This window comes from Artemia sp. Qi Xiang Cuo, chromosome 19, assembly GCF_049724085.1.
Source record: "Artemia sp. Qi Xiang Cuo chromosome 19, ASM4972408v1, whole genome shotgun sequence".
Classification (NCBI taxonomy): Eukaryota; Metazoa; Arthropoda; class Branchiopoda; order Anostraca; family Artemiidae; genus Artemia; species Artemia sp. Qi Xiang Cuo.
In genome coordinates, this window is record NC_142812.1 from 33,257,395 (window position 1) to 33,264,962 (window position 7,568).

At 35.3% G+C, this 7,568-nt stretch overlaps 1 long non-coding RNA gene across 1 annotated transcript; it reads right to left on the reverse strand.

The window, feature by feature from the left end:
- Positions 1-1,669: 1,669 nt before the first annotated feature.
- On the reverse strand, positions 1,670-7,112 carry LOC148940756 (uncharacterized). Its single transcript, XR_016143379.1, has 2 exons — positions 6,732-7,112; positions 1,670-1,783 (listed from the first exon to the last, which is right to left on the reverse strand). It is a non-coding gene; the product is annotated as an uncharacterized LOC148940756 (long non-coding RNA).
- Positions 7,113-7,568: the final 456 nt, after the last annotated feature.

The following is a 7,568-nucleotide window of genomic DNA, read 5'->3' on the forward strand; positions in this document are numbered from 1 at the left end:
TTCACTGGTCTTTCCTTGAAAAAAGGGCCGTTAGAGCTATACAAATATTGCCTTGATTCTATAAACTCAATAATTTTTTCATCAAAAAAGTTCATTTTTAATTTTACAATGTTTTTCATCTTAGCTATGAAACTAATGCCAAAAAAAGGAAAGATTTGTCATTTATTCCTTTATTCAGAACCAGGATATTGTGAAACTAGATCAGACTATCTATTTAATTGTCCCAAAGTAGGTTAGATCTTTATCTAAATTTAATCTCACTTCAAGCTCATAAAGAACATCTTAAATCCTGTGTTAAGTTACAAAACTAATCTCCCAAATGTCATTTTATGTGATTAACTGTACCACAGCAGGATATATTTTAACCTCAAACCCAAATAGAATAAAAAAACTAGCGACATTTATCAAAGTATAGCCTATGCTAGGCCTACAAATCAAGAAAGTCTATACTTACTACATTCTTTCCTGCTGATAAAAAACTTTGGCTCAGATTTTCCAAAGAATTCAGTCTAAATTGCTTGTCCTTGAAAGCAGGGTCCTTTGAGCTATATAGCATTTTCTAGCTTCTACAAAACTCAAATATTTTTTCATCTAAATCCATATAGCTTAAACATAAACGTAAAAAGTTGAAATATTTTGAACTTCTTTTGTCAGATCTCTAGCATCGCGTTTTTACTTATGGGTATGTTAACGTAAGGTCTTAAGGAGGGTTATGAGCCTCATGGAAGCCTTATTGAATCCAGTGTGAAGGGGAAAACGGAAAGCCAAAATTCAATGTGAAGAAATCTTTATATGAAAACAGAGTAATGGTCGCTGCGGGAGCTGCAACCCAGTAAGGGACATGAAAACGGAGTTGCAATCAAAATTTTCGCTTAGGTTGAACGAAATCAAAAGAAACGTTTTTTTTCTGGGAACAAGGGTCGTCCTTCGCTTGCAGTTCATCAGTACAAACTGTTTTATCCTGGGGCTGTCTTAGATGTGAAGGTCACTATGTCACTCTTCAACCACACTTTTTACATTCAAGTATGATATTCGTAAAACAATAACTATCCCTTAAAAGTTATGCCCTTTTAAACGTTTCTTGAGGGGAGAAGTCTGAAATATCAAAAATGACTTTTGTGGTCAAAATTTTCATGGATTCCATAAGTCATAGGGTCCGAATGAACCTTATCTATGGATGTTCCCTTCCCCAATCCAGCATTTTGTCTTCATCGGGCAAAAAATACTTCTTTGCAACACAAAACAGCGAAGCTATTGGATGCCGTATTTTACAACAAGATTACTTTATTATTTGGGAACTTTTTTTCTTTTTTCAAAATTTCAAAAATTCCTGGGAAACTAATATTTTTTGCCCAATACCTTTGTACTTTATTAGTTTCAGATATTTGGGATTGGCATGCAAAAATCAATTCTTTTCATGTGTACCTTTTTACTAAACTCCTTTTTGTCGTTTCAGAGACTATCAGCGCAAGTCACTTCTTATTTACCAGGTCGATAATACAAAATATTTGATTCATACTTGGAACAGCATATGAATGAAATCGGCCTACTTTAACGCCAGCCCTCGAATTAAAATTAAAGCAGTTAATTAAAAAAAAGAATCTTTGCCATTATTTTTACCAGTCTATTACCTACGGTTCACGAATAAAGTCTTCATTTTGACTTTACAAAACATTGAAAGTAATTTTATTTTTGATTAAAATACAATCTACAAAACATATATATTATGTCACAAAAACAATTTTAGCTTCGGCTTGATGAAACTTCATGACTATTAACATAGCTAAAAAAAATATATATATATGTATAGTGAAATACTAAGTACCATGTCCTTAAATGATTTTAGTATCTAAGGTAAAGCTATATCTCTGTATTAGAATATTTCTGATCACTTAATAATATTATTTGTTCAGTTTTGTCGTTACCATGCTTTCCATGGTTGCTCACTCTGTCCCTTTCTCTCTCTCTCTCTCTCTGTATCTCTCGCTGAAAATCACTACTGTCTTTATTTTCAAGTTGAAGTCTATGATGAGCTGAAGCTCCTTGACTAGTTATAAGAAGTGCCGTGTGAGTCCATCAATTCGTTTATCACAAGCAGCGCAATAGCGCTGCCAAAGTAAATAACGATGTTGGCAAAATGTATTATTTATTAATTTTTGGTTTGTTTGTTTCTTTTCAACCAGAGCACTTCGTATCGAAGGAGTCGTCGTAGAAACTTCACAATGACAGTAGAGAGTGAACCTTATGAAAACGTTGTCGTAAATACTTGAAAAAGGACTCATTCGATTGGAAATTGAAAGGGCTAGTGCTGTTTTTAATAGTTGAAAGTGATTGGAGGGCAGCTAACCCCCCTCTCACGCCCACCATTTCCCCAAACACATGCAATCAAAATCTTGAGGTATCCATTTTGTTCAAAGTAGTTGAAAGTTCTGGAAATTAGGTCTTTGAGGATGATAGCCCCCTCAGATCCCTCAAGGCAAGGGTTGTAAGTTATGCCCTGGGGGCCTATGAGGTTTTTATAGAAAGCTTTGTCATAAAAACTTCAGAAAGGGCTCATTCGATTGGAAATTGAAAGGGCTAGTGCCGTTTTTAATAGTTGAAAGTGATTGAAGGGCATCTAACCCCCCTCTCACGCTCACCATTTCCCCAAACACATTCAGTCAAAATTTTGAGATAGGCATTTTGTTCAACGTAGTTTAATATTCTGGAAATTAGGTCTTTGAGGACGCCACCCCCTCTCCCTCACAACCCTCAGGGGAAGCGTTGTAAGTTATGTCTTGTAAGTATTGTAAGTGTTGTAAGTATTGTAAGTTATGATTGGAAATTGAAAGGGCTAGTGCCCTTTTTAATAGTCGAAAGTGGTTGGAGGGCAACTAACCCCCCTCTCACGCCTACCTTTTCCCCAAACACATCCAATCAAAATTCCAAGATATCCATTTTGTTCAAAGTAGTTGAAAGTTCTGTAAATTATGTCTTTGAGGATGACAAACTCCCCACGCCGCTGAGGGCAAAGGTTGTAAGTTATGCCCTGGGGACATCTAAGGTTTTTATAGATAGTGTTGTCGTAGAAACTTCAAAAAGGACTCATTCGATTGGAAATTGAATGGGCCAGTGCCCTTTTTAATAGTCGAAAGTGATTGGAGGACAACTAACACCCCTGTCAAGCCCATTATTTCCCCAAACACATCAATCAGAATTTTTGAGATAGCCATTTTGTTCAACGTAGTTGAAAGTTCTGGAAATTAGGTCTTTGAGGATGAAGACCATCCCCCCCCCGACAGCCCTTAGGGTAAGGGTAGTGAGTTATGCCCTGGGGGCATATACGGTGCTTATAGAAAGGGTTGCCGCAGAAACTTCAAAAAGGGCTTATTCGATTAGGCATTGAAAGCGCTAGTGCCCTTTTTAACAGTAGAGAGTGATTGGAGAGCAACTAACCCCCCTCTCCCGTCCACCATTTCCCCAAACACATCAAATTAAAATTTTAATATAGCCATTTTGTTCAACGTGCTTGAAAGATCTGAAAATTATGTCTTTGATGAGGACACTCCCCCACAGCCCTCACGCAAGGGTTGTAAGTTATGCCATTGGGAAATATAAGGTTTTTATAGAAAGCGTTGTCGTAAATACTTCAGAAAGGACTCATTCGATCGGAAATTGAAAGGGCTAGTGCCGTTTTTTAATAGTTGAAAGGGATTGGAGGGCAGCTAACCCCCCACTCATGCCCACTCTTACCCCAAACACATAATGTTCTGGAAATTAGGTCTTTGAGGACGCCACCCCCTCCACAACCCTCAAGGAAAGGGTTGTAAGTTATGCCCTGGGGGCATATAAGATTCTTATAGAAAGTGTTATCGTAGAAACTTCAAAAAGGGCTCATTCGTTTTGAAATTAAAAGGGCTAGTTCTCATTCTAATAGTCGAAAGTGATTAGAACACTACTAACCCCCCTCTCACGCCCACCATTTCTCCGAACACATTCAATCAAAGTTTTGAGATATTCATTTTGTTCAGCGTAGTTGAAAGGTCCGGAAATCATGTCTTTGAGAATGACAAACCCCGACAGCCCCCAGAGCAAAGGTTGTAAGTTATGCCCTGGGGACCTATAAGATTTTTATAGTAAACATTGTCATAGAAACTTGAAAAAAGCTCATTCAATTGGGAATTGAGAGGGCTAGTGCCCTTATTAATAGTCAAAAGCGATTGGAGGACAAATGCCTCCCCCTCCCAAGCCCATCATTTCCCCAAACACATCCGATCAACATTTTGATATAGCCATTTTGTTGAACTTAGATGAAGGGTCTGGAAATTATGTCTTTGAGTATGAAACCCACCCACAGCCCTCAGGGCTAAGGTTGTAAGTTATGCCCTTGGGGTATATAAGGTTTTCATGTAAAGCGTTGTCGTAGAAGCTTCAAAACAGGGCTCATTCGATTGGAAATTGAGAGGGCTATTTCTCTTTTTAATAGTCAAAAGTAATCGGAGGGAGAACCACCCCCCCCCCCACGCACATCATTTCTCCAAACATTTCCGATCAACATTTTGATCAACGTAGGTCATTTTGTTCAACTTTGTTGAAAGGCCTGGAAATTATGCCTTTGAGGACCATAATCCTCCCCCCCATAGCCCTTTGGATAAAGGGACTAAGTTATGCCCTTAAGGCATGTAAGGTTTTTATAAAAATTTTTGCCGTAGAAGCTTCAAAAAGGGCTCATTTGATTTGAAACTGAGAGGACTAGTGCCTTTTTTATTAGTCGAAAGTGATCAGAGGACAAATGCCCCCCCCCCCCGGCCACGCTCATCATATCCCCAAAAACTTCCAATCAAAATTTTGAGACAGCCATTTTGTTCAACGTGTTTGAAAGGTCTGGAAATTATGTCTTCAAGGATAACACCCCCCAGCCCTCAGGGCAAGGGTTGTAATTTATGCCCTGGCGTGCATATAAGGTTTTTATAGAAAGTATGGTCATATAAACTTTAGAGGGAGCTCATTGGATTGTTAATCAAACGCTCTAGTGCTGTTTTTAAGAGTCAAAGTGATCGGGGGGCAGCTACCCCCCCCCCCTCACGCACACACACACACTCGTCGTATTGTCCCGAAATACATCTAATAGAAAATTCGAGATATCCATTCTATTCAAAATAGTCTAAATATCATACAACAAGGCTTTTGGGGTTGAAACAAACCCCAGAGATTAGGGGCAAGGGTTTTAAGTTATTCCTAGGGGGTATTTAAGGTTTTTATGGAATGGATGGTTGTTTACCTTTAGAAGAGGCTCAGTTTTTTCTCTGAAAAAGATTATGTCAATATAAAACGAACAAAAATTAATTTAAAAATTTTTTTCACAAAATAAGTTTCAAAAAAAAGTAAAGATCTCCAATAAACCAAAAATAAACAAAAATGGAATCAAATAATCTACCAAGCATACAACTACCACAAATCAGTTACAATAAATAAATGAAACGCCAAAACAAACAGATATTAAAAAAATAACAGAGTGAAACCCAAAACGAGAAGAATCGAATATGAGTAGGGTTCTTAACTCTTATGCTTTCTAAAAGTCAGAATATAATTTGTATTTTACTGAAAAAAATCTTTTAAATGTTTTCATTTTTATAAGTTTAAGAAATCAAAAATTAATTAAAAATTATAAGGAATAATTATCAGCATTTTTATATTAAACTGACAATGTACATTTTTTCAGTAAACACATTTGATTTTTTTTTTCAGTAAAGTACAAATTATATTCTGGCTATTAGAAAGCATAGGGGCTTAGAACCTAACTCATATTAATTTCTGCTTGTTTTGAGTTTGACTCTGTTATTTATTTTAATTTCTGTTCGTTTTGCGTTTCATGTATTTAGTGATACTGATTTGTGATAGTTGTATGCATGGAAGATTATTTGATTGTATTTTTGTTCATTTTTGGTTTAATGGAGTTCTTTACTTTTTTTTAAACTTATTTTTTGGAAAAAGTTTTTTTGATTAATAGTAAAAAAAAGTCAATTTTATCGAGAAGCAAGATAAGAAATCACTGTTAAATTTGTATTGCATTTGGTTAAAAGCTTCAGTTATTTTACTCTTTGACACATATTTTTGTCATTTTATATATTCGCCTGAATTTAGCCTTATTGTATATGCATTAAGCAAAGTAAAAAAATAACTATCTATTGAAAGGTTGAATAAATGAAATATAAAGAGAAACGAAGGACAAATATTTAAGTGGGGAATATACTCTTTTGAGCATCTTATGCATTCTAAGAGATATGGTGACTTATGATATTTCTTTTTTTTAAGTACATCGAAGCAAACTTATCTATTCAATTTTATATTTATCAATTAAATTCAATTAATGTTATATATGATTATCTCAAAGATATATTTATCGACCCTTAAGACCCTCATTAGTTGTTGATTCATTCTTTTTTTAAAGAAAAAATTTATGCCCTTAATATGAGAGAGATATAGCTCAATTTCTGACAAAAATTAACGTTAATGCTAGAGAACTTAAGGAAAGATTCGGAGAGTAAGAGTGTAGAACATCTTTGGCTTATAGATACGGATGACCGGGAGGAAGTAAAAACTCATCTTCTATTCAGTGAAATGAGTAGGTTTCTAGCAAGTTTGCAAAGGCTAAGTTTTCAGTTGCACTCTTTTCAGGTTATGGCAATTGAATGTTCCTACGCTATTTTGGTTGTAGTTTAACCACATATATGCATTGGGTTGATACTTACATCAGCTTTTTCGTCTTCATTGTCAAACTTGTTGTCTTTTTTCTTGCAACAAAACCATCTTGCTGCGCAGAAAGCATAGAGAACAAATATAACGTTTGCCACCCAGCCAATAAGAAATCTGCTAAACAGAGCTGGTAAGACAATAGCAGTTCCAAAGTTTTTCGCCTGCAAAAAGGATACATATAACCCCAATTTAGCACCACAGTTTATTATGTGAACCAAATTATAACCCTAACGGTGTAATAATCCTGACTATTTTTTGTCGACAATGGAAAGTTACAATTCACAGCCCGAGTTTTATTGCTGGAATTGCTTAGGTTGGACTTTATGCACAAGTAAAAATATAGCCTTATTCATGGAAACTTCGAAGAAGGGATTAGAAAAAACACTTCTCAAATACTGCAAAAATTGATGAAGATATTTCTGCAAAAAAAAAAGTCGAAGGAGAGCTCAAAGTCTCGGTTTCTCGTAGTACAGTAATATAAATCATATTCTTCAATTATCCACATTTTGTTTCAAAATAAGACATATTCAACTTACTTTTCAATAATAATAATAATATACTGTTTTAATATGGCCATTAAGCCTCTAATTGTATATAAGTTACTAATTGCTCAATTATTGAACAAGTGAAAAAGCTACCGGATCTTGTTTTATTATATTACTTTGTTTTATTAGCCAACAAGAACTTTGCCTTTTACTATATCAGCAATATCTGAAAGGGGATACCAGCGGCTATTGTCTTAGTAGTATTTTTTTTCTGATAGAGTTTTTGGAATATTAAAGTGGAAAGTTACAACTCTTGCATTTCAACGAAAGAAATTCAAAATGAACTTT